Source organism: Acomys minous (assembly GCF_964271855.1).
Source record: "Acomys minous genome assembly, chromosome: 16".
Classification (NCBI taxonomy): Eukaryota; Metazoa; Chordata; class Mammalia; order Rodentia; family Muridae; genus Acomys; species Acomys minous.
Window position 1 is genome coordinate 44,054,698 of NC_140498.1, and position 19,908 is coordinate 44,074,605.

Sequence of the window (19,908 nt, forward strand, 5' to 3'; positions counted from 1 at the left end):
TGTAATACATGTGGATAGTGTGTATATGTAGTGGTTTGTGTGTGTGTGTGGTTTGTGTTGTGATGTCTGGGTAGTGTGTGTGTGTGTATTGCCTGTGTATATGTGCTTACCAGAAGAGAGATAACATCCATATGTTAATGACCATATATGTCTTTGAGGGACTCTGGAGAGACCAAGTCCTGGCCTAAGTACTAGAGTATCACTATATTAAAGAAACTTCTCTTGTTTTTGCAAGAACTTGTTTCTCACTGAAAGTAGATGGCGAGGATGTAACCACCTGAGAAACAGGTGACAAGCTAGGGCAGTGACAAGTGTTAGGAAAGAAACGGACTTGAGTGTGAAGTAAGAGCATCTTCCTGAAAATGTGGCATTTTTGCAAAGCCTTGGGAGAAGAGGGAGGCTGAGCCAACTGCTGTGGATAAAGCTTCCACAGTGGAAGGATAGCCATCACAGAAGCCCCAAGACAGATGTGAGTCTGGCCTGGTTAAAAGACTGGACAGGGCTGGGTGTGTGTGCACACACGAATGTTCCTTCCCAAATGTGAGGTCTGATTTGGATTCCTGGAACCCCCACATAAGAAGAAGCTGGGCACGTGTCTGCAACCCCAGCTGTAGGAAGCAGCGAAAGGCCGATTCTTGGGGTTCACTAATTAGTCAACCAAGGTGAATCAGTGAGGTCCAGGTCCCAGTGAGAGATCCTTTCTATATAACATAAGGTATATGATGCCTGACCTCCATGTGTATATAAATCTGTACACATATGCACCTGTATACCCACATAACTCACACACATACAAACACAAACACATATACATATGTGTATGCATACACATAATAAATATATAAACTGAACAGTAGTGAGGCTTTTACTAAACAAAGATTTAAAAAGCCAAAGCAACGACAGCCTTAAACACTATGCGCCTTCCCTCACTCTCCTCAGAACAACGAGCGACTTTGCCGTTCTCCATGGCTTTCCTCCTGCTCTGCCTAATCAAGCTCCGTTTATCTGGCCCGTTTAATTTCAGAAATCTTTGAGCCAAGCCCTGACGTAAGCCAGGCAGGGGCTCAGAGACTGCGCTGATGTGTCCGCCAGCCTCAGGAACACGGAGCTTTTGAATTCTAAAAGTGAAAATGAAGTTGACCTTGTAGAAATGAATAGCAGGCTGCATGGTGGCAAGCTGCTAAAGAAGATTCATGTGGGACCTTTCCAGATCATTCCGTGCTCCAGTCAATTTCAAACTAGCCTGCATCCTAGCAAGGACAGTTTATGGCTTTGTTCACATCATAGATTTAGAAATCAAGATCTGAGAAAGGTCATGCCATTAAATAAATGTCCAACGCTTGGGCAAGAGACAGGCGCTAATAATGAAGTCTCGGCTGAGTGCATTAAACTTCTACCTCTTTACCAATGACTTTGATTTTCATTTTTAAAACTTTAACAAAAAGATCTCAATTTTTTGATGAAAAAAAAAAAGCTACGTTTTTCACCCAAGTACTTTTCGCTTTAGAGAGTTGAATGGGGAAGGAGCCTAGAATTAAGAAGCTAGGGTGAGGTTACTAGATATTTACCCGACATCCTCTATTGTCCAGAGATGCTCAGACAGCCCAGCAGTTATAAGCACTTGCTGCTTTTGCAGAGGACTCAGTACAGTTCCCAGAACCCATATCTGGCAGCTCACAACCATTGACTCCAGCATCAAAGGATTTGATGCTCTCTCTGGCTTCTGTAGGCATCGCACACACATAGCATATGCTCACAAAGACACAGGCACACATGTACGTAAGTAAAAACAAAAATTTTTTTAAATCTCTATTTTCATATTGACTGCCGAAGGAAATGAGAGCCCAGGGATATATTGGGCCAAATGCAACACACTATTAAGCTGTTTTGACAGGGTAGGAAGATGGTTCATTGGGTAAAGTGCAGGGAAAGCACAGGGACCTGAGTTCAGATTCCCAGCACCCCCACTCCAGCACTGGAGAGTGGGTCAAGGAGGATCCTGGGGTTCACTGACCAGCCAGGTTTTTCTAACAGTGGATCCCATGTTCAGTGATAGACTCTGCCTCAAAATATAAGTGGACAGTTATAAAGGAAGACACCCTATGTCAACTTCTTGCCTCTACATATGTCCACAGGGCTGGGGCCACAGATACACAGGTACACACACACACACACACACACACACACACACACACACACACACACACACACACACACCTTAGACTCTAAAATAACAACAACAAAAAGGATCCAAACACTGACTGTAGGTGAGGATGCTATGTGACAGCCCCCATGCATGCAAAACAATGGAAGCATTTTGCAGTTGGCTTTGTGGTAAGACCTGTGCAGTCGCAGTCAACTATTGCCCAACCGCTGAACTCTTGTGTAAGGGCCTCAAGTAACAAAGGCATACAACAGCATATGCACAGGTGGGTGAAGCCATGAGTCGCTGTAGCCTTATTCCTAACAGCCACATCTACAGAGAGAGCTTTGGGAGAGCTTGTTCAGTGGTGCAAGGTGCTTCTCTCCCTCTGTCCATGTAGGACTCTCCTTCCTGCACACGTTCTCTGACAGAAGAAAGCACAGGTGGTGGGGCGGAGGGCTTACATTCAGCAGAGCAAAACCATGGAAGACTAGTGGAATTCAGAGGAGGAAATGGGAAACTTGAAAATCTCCACAAACACTCAATCCCAGAGGAAACCAACCTACCCATGGGTAGAAGGTTCCCAAGACAGTAAGACCCTTCTTCTTGCCCAGTTAAAGGCTGATGGAAAGTGCATCATGTTGTCTGGGCACTAGACTGAGCCTTTTAAGCTCCTATTTGGCAACATTCAGTAACCGTACTAAACAAAGCTCCTGAAAACCAATTAACGAGCAAACTCTGTCGCCATGAAGGCAGATGAGTTTTAAGTAAAGCTCTGACGTGTCATCATCAGCCAGACATTTGTGGAAAGTGCTCTGCCTGATCTCTCCACTTTGAACCCCAAATCTCTTCCACGGCTGCCCAAGGAGAATGCAGACCAGTCCAGGGCATGCAGATGACCTCAGCCTGTGGTGGCCTTGCCAAATCCCCGAAAGGTGACCATATCTCTGTGAGCAGAAGTTTCTTCTTCTCTCCCCACAGAAAGCTAGTGGTAGGAAACAGGCTTTTTACCACTCTGGGACAATGAAATTAGATCAGCTGGTAAAATACATTTATGATTAAAGACAAGAGCCACGTGTGCACGTGGATGGTGAAGGCCTGACGGTATCTCTGCCGGTTTTCCTCTGCTTTGTAGCCACCTGCAAAGGGTGAGTCTCAGAGCTGCATTTAGGGGATGGGGAAATGTGCTAGTGTGAGGACCCAAGTTCAGGCCCCCAATGATCATGTTGAAAGGCTGGGCATGGTGCATTGTGTTTGCATTCCAGTGCTGGGGAGAGAGAGACAGGTGGATCCCTGGGGTTCACTAGCCAGTCAGTCTAATTGGTGTGCTGTGGGTCTCAGTTAGAGGTGCTATCTCAACAAACAAGGTGGGTGGTGCCCAAGGAACCTGAAATGAACCTCTGGCCTCTGATGCATGCGCTTATAGACACCTTCACACACATGGACACACACATACTAGGTCTAGGGCAGAGGGTAGATAATAATGCTTTAACGGAGAAGGCCACACAATAAATATCTTAAGCGTCATTCACCACACAGACTCCACATTAGCTTCTCAACCATTATTCAAGTGCAAACTCTGATGCGGATGATGTGTAGAGAAACCCGAATGGCTGTGAACAGTGAGAACACATGTGTACAAATAGGTGGCATTCCAATAGCTGACGTTTGCTGGCCTCTGCTTTATGGTATGTATTTCAAACAATATATATTTTTAATTCAGTAAAAGGCCCCTATCGTACACCCGTAGATCTCTCTCTCTCTCTCTCTCTCTCTCTTTCTGTCTCTCTCTCTCTCTCTCTTTCTGTCTCTCTGTCTTTCTCTCTGTGTATGTGTGTATGTGCGCATGTGTGTGTGCATGTGCACACATGCAAGCATTAGGGTGTTGTGTGCCTGCATATTTGCACTGAATCCTCTGGAACTGGAGTCACAGACAGTTGTGAGTGCCATGCACGTGCTTGGAAGTGAACCTGGGTCCTTTGGAAGAGCAGTCAGTGCTCTTAACAACTGAGTCATCTCTATAGCCCCTAAAGATTTGTTTGTACATTTTATGTAGATGTATTTTGTCTGCATGGACATTGGCACTCCAGAAGAGGGTGCTGAACTCCATTACAGATGGTCATTAGCCACCATGTGCGTGGCGGGACTTGAACTGAGGTCCTCCAGAAGAACAGACAGTGCTCTTAATTGCTGAACTATTTTTCCAGCCCTGCAGTGTATAGATCTAAAGATCATGAAAACGAGAAATATTGATTCAGGGGAGATGGTTCAGTCAATATAGTGTCTGCCTTGCAAGCATGAAGATCTGAATTCATGTAATGTGGAATTCATGTGATGCCAGATGTGGTGGCATTCATCTGTAATCCCAGCTCTGGGGAGGTCGTGGAAGGTGGATGCCTGGAGTGTTCTATGTTGGTGAGAGATCCTGTCTCAAAAAAAGGTAACCTGAGGAATGACAGCCAAGGCTGTCTTCTGACTCCCAGTGACACAGGCTCACACGTGAAGACACACACACACACATACACACACACATACATACGCACATATGGAAACACGTACAAAAGCAATTTGAGTTTGATGATGACTGTATCGACTACATCTTAGCTACATCCTCATCAAATCTGGACCGTTGACTGTTCTCCTTTGTCTCTTCCCTACTTGACCCCAAACCTATAGAAGCTAGGACACTTCTGAATATCCACCATCAACTTCTGTGTCTCCTTAAACATGGCAGTGCATTATGCTCTGCACATATCCCTGTGTCTGGCCTGTTATGCTCTTCATAATGCACTAGAGTTTCACCTTGTCAGTGCCGACAGCCCTAAGCTAGTCATTAGGAGACCTCTGAGGAGCACCCAGTAGCTTGAGCACACAACGGTGCCGTCATTTACCTACCCTGTGTGTTCATCACCCTTCCTGGAATCTCTGGGGTAAGGAGTGACTCGTTACTGAACATAGCTTGGCCTCTCCTGACAAAGGCACTACTCACTGGGCAGGTGCACCCATCCTTGGGAAAGACAGAGCCTGGAGCACCCATTTGTGTAATCCAGTGTGCTCCTTCAAAAAAGCAAAGCTAGGCGGGTGGTAGCAGAGCATGCCTTAATCCCAGCATTTTGGAGGATCACTGTGAGTTCGAGGCCAGCCTGGTCTACAAAGTGGGTCCAGGACAGCCAAGGCTACATAGAGAAACCCTGTTTTGAAAAACAAAACAAAACAAAAAAACAAACCAAGCAAACAAACAAAGCAAAGCTAGCATGGCAGGAGGACGGTGACTTTGTTTGGGAAGAAACACCCTGTATGTCTTCTTCAGGGATCTGAAGTTCGTGATTGGTGGGCTGAAGGTGTGGATCTGTTGGTAGAATGCTTGCCCAGTATGCATGAGGGCCACGGTTTGATCCTCAGCACTACATAAACCACAAGTAGTGGCATAGACTTGTAATCCCAGCTCTGGAGACACACGGGAGCAGGAGGCTCAGAAGTTCAAGGTCAGACTTGGCTACATCTGGAGGTCAACATCACCCTGGCCTAGAGACCCTGTTTCTGTTTGAATAAAGGAACAAACTCCACACACTCCTTTTTTAAACCCTTTGTCCCTCCCACTTGCTCTGTAAGTGAGGTTCTTCTCAACATGGCTGCCCCTCCAAGTCCTCCTCCTGCCCTCACTCTACAGCCCATGAAACTTGCTCTGACGTCTTGGTTTATCCTTCCTCAGGCCTTGGTTCTTAGCTTCCTTGTCTTGTAGTCACTATCTGGGATGCTTCTAGTCCTTTTAGATTGCAGACAAAATGAGAGAGCAGCCTTTCCTTGTCGTTTAGGATCTCTGAGCTATCAAGAGTCCCTTGTTCTCAGTACGTATCCACATAGGCAGCTGCAGTTGGGTGCACACCGTCCTGATGACTGCTTCCAGTCAGCCGGGGCTCTGCAGGCTTCTGTTCTACTCTTAGACTTGAACCCCAGAGCCTGCGATAGAACCTAGCAGATACTCTCTGCTCAGCAAGTAAGCTCTTGTAAGGGCATGGTTGTATCCCACTGATAAAGGGGGAATCATAGCGAATCCCATCTGGTCCCCTGAGCTCAGGGGATCTCAAAGCTTATTGCATGAATGGCGGGGACCAAAGATGTGGTAACTGTCCTGCTTGGCTCGGACCCTTTGTGCTGAAGAGACAGGGATGGGGGAGAAGGGACAAATTAGGAGCCTTCCATACTCCCTGTGGTCCCATGATCCTCATGTTTGATCCCAGGGTATTGCTTAAGTCTGTGACAGAGTGCCCTTTCTAGTACTTTGGTCCTAGGCAGCTGACACTGGGCTTTCAGAAGCCATGTGTTAAGTTCTGATTAGCTGAGGGCTCAGAGAAGGATCTCACTCATTAAATTCTCGACAGTATCCTACTCACCCACTAGTGGAAGAAGATGGCACCTGAATCCAGGGCATCACTGTGCTTGCAAGTAAGCCTGTGGAAGAGCAGGTGCTCCCGGCTGCATCTGAGGGAGGAAGGGTTTGGAAAACCCTGGGGCTCAGGGTAAAGCCTGCCATTGTTTCTGAAATTTTTTTCTCAAGGGTGGACACTACTAGGAGCATATAAAAAGCCATTTCGTGTCTTAACTGACATCGTGTTTCTGAGGCACATAGGAAGGGTGGTGAATCAAGCAGGGCCATCTATGATAATGAGCCTTTGGATAACACTGCTAGCCTGTATGCCCACAGTGTAAGACAAGTAGAAAAGAAGTCAGTGTGTTCCAGGGTGGGAACGTTAGCCTAAGTGTAGGAAACATGGAGGGTCTCAGCTCATTGAGTCAGGGTTAACATAAGGCATGAGAACTCAGTAAAGTCTTTATTGTTATTTTTCATGTTGGGGAAAGAATACAACGGTTAGCTTTAATGATCAACTTGACATAGTCTAGGGTAAACTGTGAAGTTGGGAGCTTGTCTCTACTGAGCTAGCCTGTGGACATGTCTTTCGGGGGTGCAGTTTGTTGATATGGGAAGACCCAGGATTGGGTTCTGAACCACATAATGAGTAGTAACGAGGTCTAACTGAGCTAAAGCAGGCCAGCAAGGGAGCGGGCATGAATGCCTTCTGTGTCTGCCTTGCCCTACATGAGGTATGACTAGCTGTTTTAAGTTCCTGTCTTGACTTCCCTACAATACTGAACTGTAACCTGGAGTTATGAGCTGAAAGAAGCCTCCTTCTTTCCTCAGATGCCTTCCCCCCCATCCCCAGGATTTGTATCCCAGCAATAGACGTTATTTAGGACATGGCACATGCTCTGTTCTTAATCACACAGCCCTAGTAGTACCTTTGCATAATAGAAAACTCCAAATATGGCTGAGGTAGCAGGACCACTATTGATATTAGAACCTACTTTGCAGGGGATGGGGAGCACTTTCTAAGTTTCCTTGGGAACTATAGAGACTAAATGGTCATTAAAGTCTGTAGTAGACCTTCACAAGGGAGTAAAGATGGAAGCTGCTTGGGCTGGCTGAAATTCTACAATTCCAGATATTTCTTTTGTATTTGACATTATTTGGGAATCGTCAAATGTACATAATAAGTCCTATTGGGAAGGAGGCCAAGTTTACTCATAGAACTCATTTATTTCCCATGGGCTTCACGTGCACACAGTCTGAGGATGGTTCTTTTAATGGCCTTAGTGTGATTGCATCATCTCTGTGACCTGTTATAGGAGGTCACATGTAGGGTTTTCCCACCTGTGGTATCATGCAGGTTTTCAACATGATCTTAGTTTCAAAGCACTTCGGTTTCCAACATTTTGACTAAGGATGATTGACTTGTCCCTGCCACTCCAGTCATTAAAGGCCTATGCTCTGTTCTCCTTGGGTTGGGCCGCTATCATGTTTTCACATCTCTGTCAGTCAACTTTCCATCACTGTGACAAAATGCCTGATGTAGGCACTCTAAAGGGAAGAAGGCTTATTATGGCTCATGGTTTCCAAGGTTTCAGTCTATGGACAACTGGTCCCATTGCTGTGCTCCCACACTGAGGTAGGGAAAATGTGACTGGAGAAGCTGCTTATCTCAAGGCAGTGAGGAGAGAGAAAGAGGGGAAGGATATGGGGACAAGCTGTAGCCTTCAATCCCTATTGTGTCCATAGTGACCTACTACCCCCAGCTAGGTGCTACTTTGCAGCAGCTCATTTGCATGATCCATGTACCTCTCATAGCGCCACCTACTGGAAGTCATCTTTAACAAACCCTTATCCAAACCCTTACACACCTAGACAGTGGTTTTTGCCCAGGCAGGCTGGATGGTCCTGCGCACGTGGCTCTTGGTACAAGTGTGTCCTTGTCTCTGTTGCATGGTAGAAAAGGCTTGAAAGCGCTGGAGTGAATAAAAGAGACACATCACAGAGAATTCAGCTGAAAGGGTTTCAGCTTTCCTTTGCTCTGACCCATGTTTCCCCAACCATTTCTTGATTCTCTGGGACAACCCGCTGTGGAGAATGCTCGAGCTCTGTGCATTTCTTCAGAGCTCAGTTCTAAACTAATTTGATGTAAATTATACATTTGCAAGGAGTGTTCCAGAATAACCTGTACGAGGCCCACGAAGACACAGTGCACAAAAGGAAATGATGGTGTGTTTTATTCATAAGGATGCACTGGCTCTTCAAAATTCTCACAGTTCCCCCAAAATACCGAATGCATCACCAAGCCGACGTTTGTGCTGCCGGCTTCCATGCGGAGAGCAGCGCTGCTGCTTTTAATCACGGAAGTTTATTTTGCGGTGAAAACCTTTTGTATAATATTGAAAAATCCTTGTGTTCCTTGGAAGCTATTTCAGCTTTCCGAAATGATCATTTTTAATCATTTGCCTCACAAAACAATTTACCAGGCAGTGGAGGAGAGCGAACCAGAAAGTTTAATTTGCCTTTTTTTAATTGAGTTGTTAATTAGCACCCCTCTGCCTTTGGAAATCTCTCTTTGCTTTGTTGTTTTGCTTCTGATCTGAGACATTTTGGAGAATCCCTTCCATCACATCCCCTCTATCCAGGTACTTACTGAATCACATCAAGAGCTGATTATTTTCTAAATCCGACCAAGCTGCCACAGTTGCATACAAATTTTGTAGGTGGGAAATAATGAGAAGAAGAAGACTGTTATTTGGTGGATTGGCTTATGTGCAGTTCACTGAATCCCCACTGTGTGCTGGACACCTTTTAATACAAGTACGTACATGTGTGTTCATGTGGATTCATAGGGGTTCATATATACAAGTTTGTACAGGTGTGTGTCTCTAGGCAAGAGGTCAACTTCAGGTGTCACTCTCAGAGGCACTAGTGCAGCAGTTCTCAACCTGTGGTGGCTTCTCTCCTGCATATCAGATATGTACATTATGATTCATAAAAGTAGCAAGATTACAGTTATAGAGTCTAATGAGATGCTTTTATGATTGGGTCACCATCACACAAGGAACCATATTAAAGGGTCACAGTGTTAGGAAGGTTGTGAACCGATGCTCTAGTTACTTGAGGTTTGTAAGTCACCAATTGAGCTAGGCAGGCTGGCCAGCCTGCGAGCCTTGGGGATCTGCCTATGCCAGTATTTGCAGGGCTGAGATTACAAACGTGCACCATCGTGTGTGGTTTTCCTATTTTTATTTTTATTTTTTATGTGGCATCCAGGGACTGAACTCATCTGCAATGCTTTCAGGGTAAGTTCTTCACAAATGGAAGCATCCCCCCAGTTCTGTGTGGGACACCTGTATTTATTGTTGCCCACAGCAGTTTTTGAGGCACAATTATCTCCATTGTATGCACAAGCAAACTGATGCTCAATTACACTGACATTCCAGTGCCATCTAGCTACCTGGTGCTGGGATGCAGCTTTGGAGCTAGGGAGTCTGGCTGGTGACATCATGCTTCATTCTTTGAGCCTTAGTATGAATTCCCAAGGTCCCTGAAGCATGAAAGTTCTATTTTTTGCTGTTCAAACAGACTTAAAATTAATAATTTGCTGGGAAGAACCCATTTGATAGGGATACCCACCATGTGTTTTAGGTCTTATGTCAGAAGGTCATTTGCTGTCTAGATTTTCCAAATTGGCTTTGAGTAAGGAACCTCAAGTGTTTATTTCCCAGTGTTCTGCAGCTGTTCCAGATAGTGCCACGATATCCAGAGCTGTCTATTCCCTCTCTTTCCTGTGACTTCTATGTTCAGAAGTCTGTACTCAGTATAGGTAGGTTCTCGGCTTAGGATATCATATGGATGGATCAAAGTGGCAGGCAGGATTGGGATCACACCTGGAGGTATGGCTAGGGAGGGATGTCCTGGCATTCAGTTCCTTGTCATGGGAGGCAAGGCATGTTGTTTCTCCAAAACCAGCAAGAAGAAGGATGGAGGAAGTAAACTGTTAAGGTGGAGCTGTAGATGAGGCAACAGAGACAGGAGCAGCATTTGCCACCTGTGTTGCACTTTATCTATTAGAAGTATGGCATAGGTGTTGCTCACCCTCAGTGGTACAGGATAACACAGTCAATGTGTGAAAATTGAGCAGCCAGAGTCATGGACAGATACATTGAGTCCCTTGTGTAGCAATGGTCACATTGCATCGCTGCATGTATTGTTATGGCTGTCATTGGCAATGGTGCATATTTCAGCCATGCTCAAGCATGTTCCAGGCCAGGCCAGTAGCTCTCTGCATGTCTAACTCCTTCACATGTGCAGCCAGGTATAAAGGTTCCAAGGACTGAATCCAATGTTGCTCTTTGTGAACATTGGAATTACCATTTCTCAGGCTCATTAAGCATGAGGCAACGGTTGTTACTTCCTGACTAATATGACCATTCCAGGAAGCAGTAAAATCTAAGTGATGAGGAACATAGGGCTTACTTAGTGTCACATATACCAAGGGAAGAGCCCAGCTCTATCAGTTCCTGATCCTGTGATCTCTTCCAAGTCATGCACTCAGTTCCTTATCAGAGATGCCGCGTGGCTTTTGACTGACAGCCTGTGGAGGTGAAAGTTACGTCAAGGTTAAGACTGCTAGCAGCATACAGTCTCAACACAGTTCAGCCAGAGAAGGGTCATGTTTTGGACTTTAACAAGTGACTAGAAGGAAGGGAGAAGGGAGGGCAGTGTAATGAGAGGTTGGTAAGTGAGTGAACGAATACAGGCATTGTGCGTGATATACTTGAATTAAAAAAATGTCATTAGAAAACCTATCACTTTGTGCAATGAATATACATTGATTAAAATTATATGTAAAATGCGCTTTCACGCGACAAGTTCCTAAGAACCCAGTTGTTTCAATCTCAGTGGAGTTTGAACCAAAGCAACAAAATAGCGCCAGTGTCTCCAAACTTATCACTATCCATATATGTCTCTAGATTTCCAAGGTACAGAAGAGTAAGTCTAGACCTTTCCCACCAGCCTTTCTTGTTCTCCCTTTCTTTCTCTTTCTCTTTCTCAGCACCAATTTTTGTTCCTTCTCCATTTATCTCATTCTCTGTTTATTCTGACAGCTGACATTCCCTCTTCAAATGCAAGAAAGAAATCAAGGGAGGAAAGAAAAAAGGTATGTCTGAGCAGAACTGGGGCAGGATCTTAAGAAGACAAGGCCCGTGGCAGGTGTGTCTCGGAGGCTCTGCAAAGAAGGTGATGAGGATAAAGGAACAGTTTCCTTCATAATGATTATGTTCCTCTTGTCTTTCAAAATGGTTACTTCCTCAAACTTGTATTCAATATGGACATCTCCCCTAGCTTGTCTTCCAAAAATGGTCACTTCTTTCTCTAACATCTTTCAAAATGGCCTCCCCATCCCTTCTTAGCTTGTCCATTCAAATGGTTAGCTCTCCTCTAACATTTTCCAAAATGGCCCCTTCTCTCCTCCAATATCTTCCTCAGTAGTCTCTTCCTCCCTTTTCTGGGTCTGATAAGTTCTCTAAGTGGCATACTGTTCAGTAACTGTTTAGTTACAATAGAGAACCCCGGGTAACCCAGTCCTTGTTAGAGCTCTGCGCTCTGATACTTTGTAAACTTCTCTTTTAGGGGTAAACTCTTGGCAGAAATAATGGACACAAATCTCCAAATATCTTCTGTCCATTGGGTTGAGTAACTATTCATTGGCTGGGAGGAACAACAATAAAAAAAGAGAAACAGAAAGGGAAGGAGAAAGAAGAAAAAGAAAGGGAAAGAGAAAAGTAGCTCGGAGTTCTATGTGATCACAGTTTATTCTTGTCTGGTGCTTTTCTCTTAATTATCCCAACATAGGCTGTGCCAACCTTATTCCTTCTGGTGGATCTTTCTTTGGTCCACAAACTCTTCACTCTGTACTGTGAGACTCGTGTGTTCTTTGAGCTACGATCCTTTCAGGCATCTGGACACACCAGTGCTGTGATTTGAGTTAGTTGTCTGTTACCTTCTTGTAGCTTCCTTTATGTAGGTTCTGCACTTACTGCTCTTAAACCATTGTTCAGTGCTTCAGGGACTCCTCCATGGTCGTTACCTTATCCCAGCACACATTCTCCCACTTTCTCTACAGCAGCATTAACCCATCCAGCATCTACAGTCTCTGCCTTCTTATGTTTCTCATGAAGCCACGGCTGCATATTACCATTGTTCTCTCCCTAATTCTATCTTCATCCTGATTTTTTTTTATCTCTGAGGCTTGGCATCCTTATATGACAAGTTTCTCAACTTGAATACGTCATCTTGCTCCTACTTTTGTAACCATTTTGGCCGCTCACCAAAGATGACACTTTTAGAAGAAATCTCCAATTTACGTCTACTCTCAAGAATTTCCTTATGCTGACCCCTTGGATCTTCCTTAATGCAAAAACCTAGACAAAAACCATGGCTACCATCTCACAGCTGGTCCATTTAAGAAAGGAGGAACTCAGTTCTTGCTTTCAGGTCTATGGATATAACCTTGACTGCTCTCAAGGTTATTTGCTCAACAGCTCCTATGTCATTACTTGCCAGGAGCTTACCCTTAAGACCACACTCACCTGCATGGCTCTCCCTCTTTGGTCCTCCTGTGTTGCCTTGGGTGTCCCATGCTCTACCATGGAGCTGTCATCATTTTTTTAAATTCAGCCCTACTGAGGTTAGAACTCAGGGGCTCCTGCTTGTGAGGCAAGTGCTCTGCTGCTGGTCTACACCTTCAGCCGTCTCTTCTACCAATTTCTATGTCTTCCTGTGTTCTAACTTTATCCTTACAGCTTTTAAGCCCTGTTTACTTAACACCCAAGGATCCTCCAAGACTGTCAGGTGTATGAGCTTGCTTTCTTTGCAATAGCAGCCCTGCACATGCAGGAAGCAGGACTGATTTCTTAAGCAGCAAGGAGATAAATGAGTGTATGGGTGAATTAACAAATGAATGAGTAGATGAGTGAGTGGGTGAGTAAACCGGTTAATAAGGACATTAAAAAGTGACCAAGTGACTTGGTGCAAACATGGAGAATTTGTTCCTCTTCCTCTACTTCCTGATGGAATCAAATTATTGTCTTTCCTCCAAACCCTCTGGTCATTGCTGCTTCTTCCTACTCGCTTTTAGTGGATTTTATCTACTCAAGTTTTTTTCTTTTTGCTTGTGGGTTGTGTCAGTCATTCAAGACACGGCACATTTTTATTGCTTTCTCCAAAAATGCCTTTTAAATTGTCTTACTAGAAGGGATTCTTTGTCCCTTTTCATTCTTTTACTCCTTTTTGTTTCTCAATATGAAAGTTCTGGACCATGGTGATACCATTTTTATAGCAGGATTCATGATCCACACTTAATAAAACAGACCGAGCATCTCTCATCCAAGATTCCCAAAACTGAATATTAGAGTGCTTGCCCAGGGGGCTTGAGGATCAGGGATTGGTCCCCAGCATTGGCAAGGAGAATAAGAGGAAGAAAGAGCTGGGTGGTGGTGGGGGGGGTGGGGGGGCAGGGAAAAAAAAAGATTCTCCTTCTGAATAGCAACGACACTTTTTGTGTCCAGTATGAAGCTTCCATGGAAATTCCTATGTGACAGAACTTTGTTCATGCACAACACGTGTATGAGTGTTTTATGAAATTTCCTTCAGACCACAATGTAAAAGAAATGCATAAAACATAAATGAAATTTATGTTTAGACTTGGGTTCTGTCCCTATGTTATCTCATAAATATGCAAGTTTTTCCTAACTCTTACAACACCTAAACTCGACACCTTTGGTCTCATACATTTCAGATGAGTGATCCTCAGCCTGTCGCCTGGTAAGTAGGTGAGTTAAGAAAGCAAAAGCTGTGGCGGTAGGGAGAACAGATGAAAGCAGGAAAGCTAAGCTCCGCTTAGTTCAGGTCTGAGCTACACTTTGTTCTAGCTAGTCCTCTTCCATTTATTATTTACCAACACTTTTCAGGAAAAACATGGAAGAGAAAGGAGCTGTTGTCGAGCACGCTGAAAAGTTGAATTGCAGGTTTCCATGGCAACAGAGTTGAGTTCGGAGTTTTTCTATCCCCGCACGTTTTAATGAAAACATTTCCTCAGCCATTATAGATGGGCTTGTGTACTCGACAAGAAGTGCTTTATCTTAACATACCATTATGCTCATAAGTCAGATTGATGGCATGGAGTATTATTTCATCAAATCTCAATACCTTCTTGTGCTCGCCTCGCAGCACAACCGATGCCAATGCTAACACGCTGAAGGCTGCTCTTGTTTGTGGAAGAAAATGGCTCTGTGGACTCATGCCTCTTCCTTCTGGTCTTGAGATGGAGCCTCTTGAGATTTAGCCAAAGGACACTCACCACAGACACACAGCCTACTCTCATCTTTATTTTGAGGCTAATCTCCCCAGTCCTGCTCATATGCTACATATTGATAATAAAAACTAAACACCTTTTATGCAGCATTAAGGGGTCCTTATGGGGGTGGCATTTGGTGTGATGGGGCTGTAGGGACCTCGGTTGTGTAGTTGCTGTCGTAGGGATTGCAGTGGTGACTCAGGGAAGGGGGGAAGGATCACTCAGAACTTAGGAGACTCTGATCCCATCATAGAGTGTGGCCAGCAGTAAAGAACTGATAGGTTTTTATGTGTTGCAGCTCCTCGGGCCATGGAATGGTGCTGTCTCTGTTCTGGGTGCACCTTCCAACCTCACCTAATCAAATCTGGATAAGCCTTTACAGAGAGGCCAGGGGACTTGCCTCTTTGGCCGGCCTACATAAGGGCCATTTGACAATCATATTACCCATCACACACTCAAATGAGCCCCTACTGGTGACAGCCACTAAGATGTCATACACTGGATATGTGGGTAGCCTACCTAGGCAATTCTTGTTTCTCTCTGAAGTCTTGTGTGTGATACTTCATTAAGTATCTTATCCATGGAAATAGTGAAAAGTCATCATAGTTTATACAAAGTGTGGGGTACTGTTGTGGTGAATGCCTGACGTTATCTTTCAATTCAGAGAACCACCAAATTCCTCTCCTACAGGTATGTCTTAATAGGAAATCTCCCAATATACCTATTAAAAACATAATGAAAACTGCCTCTGTCTTCCATCAGGCTCCAGAGCTACATGTGCCTTCTAATTTGCAGGAGATTGGAATAGCGTTGATGAATTATGGTGAAAAAGTGAGACACTCGCTGGTTTTCCAATTTTAGATAGGATCCCATGTGATTTCTTGCTAAGGCATCTGTAGCCCAAGGAAGTGTAATGTGTCATGGCTCAAGCCAGACCCTCAGCTCCACGTCACTGTATGGTCCAGAAAACATGTTGGCAGTTTTTGTTGTGGGTTGGGGCGGAGGCAAAGAGGTTCTTTGGTGTGGCTTTGATGGATATCTCATTATACCCAGTCCCCTGGGCAACAGCCCCGTGATTTCTAACAGCTCAGATAGATGTTTTCGATGCTTGACGTTTGACTTCCCATATTTACCGGGACGAACTGTGAGCAGTTGTCCTGTGTTAGCACTTGGTAAAATACAGAGTGTGGTCTCCCTTGTTCTCTGGCCCTTACTGGGTCCGCTGCCTCCCGGAATGAGAGCTACATGCTCTGGTAAATGGACTTCCCTCTGGAGGAACCCAGAGCCGTACAGGGCACCGTGGCTGCGAAGCAGCAAGATAAGGCCTTGAGTTTTCTATAGCATATTGTACATGATCCACAATGCTTGGTTTAAGTTCAAGCAAGCAGGTTTGCTTCTCAGGGAACCCAAGTGTCTTTATTTCACCTGCAAACTGGAGCCTCTTGTGCCTTGCCCGTTGTCAAGGTTGCTGACATACATCTGTTGTTTCAAACCTCAGGGGGAAACACAGGAATAGAATTACAAATAGACAGTAACACTTTGCAAGCTGGTATTGTAATTTTTTTCAAAAAAAAAATAATTAGTGACATTGTTGCACGTTGTGTGTGGCCTTGACAAGACTCACACTCCTGGGACAGGCATTTTTAACTTGGTTTTTCATCCAGCCGAGGATGGATCTGCACTCACTTGGCTTTGTCCTCTCTCCTGGGGTGTTTGCTCTCTGTGACCAGAGCTGTGTATTGCTCTGCAGCAGACTTGAGGGTAAGTAAGATGGTAGCCCAGGGCCACCTGATAGAGTTGAGCTAGTTGGCTTTAGGAGGGAGCATGCTCTGTTGGAGCTCTGATACCGAAGAAGCTAGAAGTGGGGCCTGGAGAGACGGCTGGGTGTGTAGAGTATGTGTACGTGTAGCGCTAGCTGGGGGACCTGAGTTTGCATCCCTGTGAAAGGCTGTGCATATCTTCAGCTCCATCATTGAAGGTGCAGGGACAGGAGGACCCTTGGAGCTCACTGACCAGCTGTTTCAGTTGAAGTAGTGAGCTCTAGGTCCCGAGAGAGACGCTTCTCAAGGCATCACGTGGAGAGAAAGGAATGCACTTGATGTCAACCTCTGGGTGTACTTGCTCACACATGCATAGAACACACACACACACACACACACACACACACACACACACACACACATACACACAGAGCCAGAAACACCTTCTTACCTCATGTGGCAACAAGAGATGGTTACTACATCCCTGCTGGGTGCCAGCCCTTGTCTGATGCACTGTGTGCAGACAGGATACAGCATTTTAGGTTTGTAAATACTGCCCATCTTGCTCCTATTGATCCTGAGTCAGAGAAGGAAGCCCATTCCCATTAGGAGTGTGGCTTAAGCTAAGTTAGAAACATAAACTGTCTGTGCACAGAGGTCTTCATGAGGCAGAATGTGAGCCTACGAAAGTGGATTAAAGTAAGTGTGTGTGTGTGTGTGTGTGTGTGTGTGTGTGTGTGTGTTTCCAAAGATGGCCACATGTGCTTATGCTAACCCCAAGGATCTCCAGAAATTAAAAAAAATAAAAATAAAAAATAGAAAGAAAGAAAGAAAGACAGAAAGACAGAAAGACAGAAAGAAAGAAAGAAAGTAAGAAAGAAAGAAAGAAAAAAAAACCTCAAGGGACTAGGGCAATATCTCAGTCAGAGAAATAGTTGCCTTACAAAACATAAGACCTGAGTTCAGTCTCCAAAACCCTCTTGATAAAAGCCAGGCTTGGGGGATGCATGCTTGTAATCCCAGTGCTGCGGTGAGACAGACAGATGGAGCAAAGAGTGCACTAAGCAGCCTGCTTGATTCAGCCTACTTGGTTATCTCCAGGCAAAATTAGAGAGCTTGTCTCCTGAAACAAGGCTCATGGCGCCTGAGGAACAGCAGGATGGTTTCCTTTTGCTCCTACTCATCTGTACGTACATGTGTACCCACACACATATGAACACACATACACACTTTCACACATATAAACAAAACCAACATCAAAACCTTTATAACCACCCGTCTGCCTGGGAAAGGTAAAAAAAGATAAGAATGGGGGCTGGAGAGATGGCTCAGAGGTTAAGAGCACTGGCTGCTCTTCCAGAGGTCCTGAGTTCAATTCCCAGCAACCACATGATGGCTCACAACCATCTGTGAGATCTGGTGCCCTCTTCTGGTGGACAGGCACACATGCAGGTAGAAAATTGTATACATATTAAATAAATCTTAAAAAAAAAAAAAAGAAAGAAAAGAAAGATACGAATGGAATGCTTTTTAAGTTGGAGCCAGTTTTAAGATAAATAGAAAAGCAGCAGGCTCTACAGAAGCTTCTTCTGCTATGTCTGACTCAGAAGCCCCCGTGTGCAACCGCACATCATCTCCATCTCTTCAAGTGGCATCAGCATCCACTCAGTGGCTGGGGCTATACCCGGGCACTGTTATGACCTTGCCTCTGCCTCTGTCTGCTGATGGGTATTACGAGCTTCCACTTTAAGAGGCACCCCCACACCTGCCTGCTTCCAGTTGGGCCACTGCTTCCAACTTCTCCTGAATCTCCTGTACCTATCCCCAGAGCTCCAAATTCCCATTCTGCTAGCGAGGCTTTCTTCTTGTTCTCTGCAGTGCTTTGGATAGGGAAGCATCTTGGTGCTCGAGTTGAATCTGGGTCCCTAGCAGCTGCTGTCATTGAAAGGTGATTGGAACCTGAAGGCATTGACCATGGATGATGAATCCACTGGCAAGTTTACTCCCGAGCAAGCCGTGAGATGTTGCAGGATCTAGGACACAGAGGATGTGTCTCGGAGGGTACATCTTGCCCCAGACCCACTATGTGTACTCTCTTCTCCCTTGGCTGCCACAAGGTAAACAGCTGGGACTCATTTTCCTTGTCTCAACTCAATGCTCTTCCTCATCAGAATCCTAAAAGCAGCGCAGTCGTCCAATGAACTAACACTTCTGCTATGTGACCTAAAATATGAATGTCCTAGGGTAAGTTGAGCTTTCTCAGGAATCTGGTCACAGCCGCAGAGAGTTGACTGAAAGTCTTCTGTGTTTAGGTTTCTGTCCATTCCTCGAGGTCACCAAAAGTGTTTGAGCCTTCAATTTTGTTCTCCCCAGGCCTCTTGAACTGAACACTCCATCTCAGCCGCTTGCATGGAAGTATTATGGTTCACCAGGTCTCCATTCATGTGTTGCTGTCTTGTTTTGTGTGTGTGTGTGTGTGTGTGTGTGTGTGTGTGTGTGTGTGTGTGTGATTCTCACATTGTAAACCATGCTGGCCTCAAGCTCATGGCAATCCTCCTGCCTCTCAACCTCTGTAGAAGTAGGATTATATTCATAAGTCACTATGCAAATATTGCTGTCTTTTCTGTGCTTGTAGATGTGTGTGTGTGTGTGTGTGTGTGTGTGTGTGTGTGTGTGTGTGTGTGTTCTATACGTGTTTATGCATGAATTCACTCACCTTGTATGTGGAATCCAGATGCTGCTGTGAGGATGTCATCCTGTACATTACTCCTTAATCTCCAAGACAGGACCTCTCACAGAGCTTGGATTTCATGGACATGGATTCTCAAAGTGGCCAGGCTTGCCAGTGAGTCCCTCAGTCACTTTCCCCACATACCGGGACTTCAGACAGGGGCTTTATCCACTGAGATATCTCTCCTTACCCAAGCCCAGATATTGTTGTCCTAAAGATAAAAATGGCCTATGTGATTAGGGTCAAAAAGAGTCATATGTCTGGCATAGAACCTGTGCACATGGCAGCCTTTTGAATAAGTGCCTCATCAAGTGACTGTGTTGTGAAAAATATCTCGATAATAGAACCAGACCTGCACAGTTAGAAGGGAAGACAGAGCTGGATAAAGCGGGAGTGAAAGGTATTTGGCATGCCTTGGTTTATCTAAGAGATGGGGGGGGGCAGGAAGAGAGAGAGAGAGAGAGAGAGAGAGAGAGAGAGAGAGAGAGAGAGAGAGATTGCCTGTCAATTGCATCTGCAAGGGTTGACTTGAGATGGCATCCA

The 19,908-nt window shown here is 45.0% G+C and overlaps 1 protein-coding gene across 23 annotated transcripts in view; it reads left to right on the plus strand.

Annotated features, from left to right (window-relative positions):
* The window catches only part of RBFOX1 (RNA binding fox-1 homolog 1), a 2,117,065-nt gene that overhangs the window by 677,315 nt on the left and 1,419,842 nt on the right, over positions 1–19,908 (plus strand). The gene's annotated exons all lie outside the window — the stretch shown is intronic.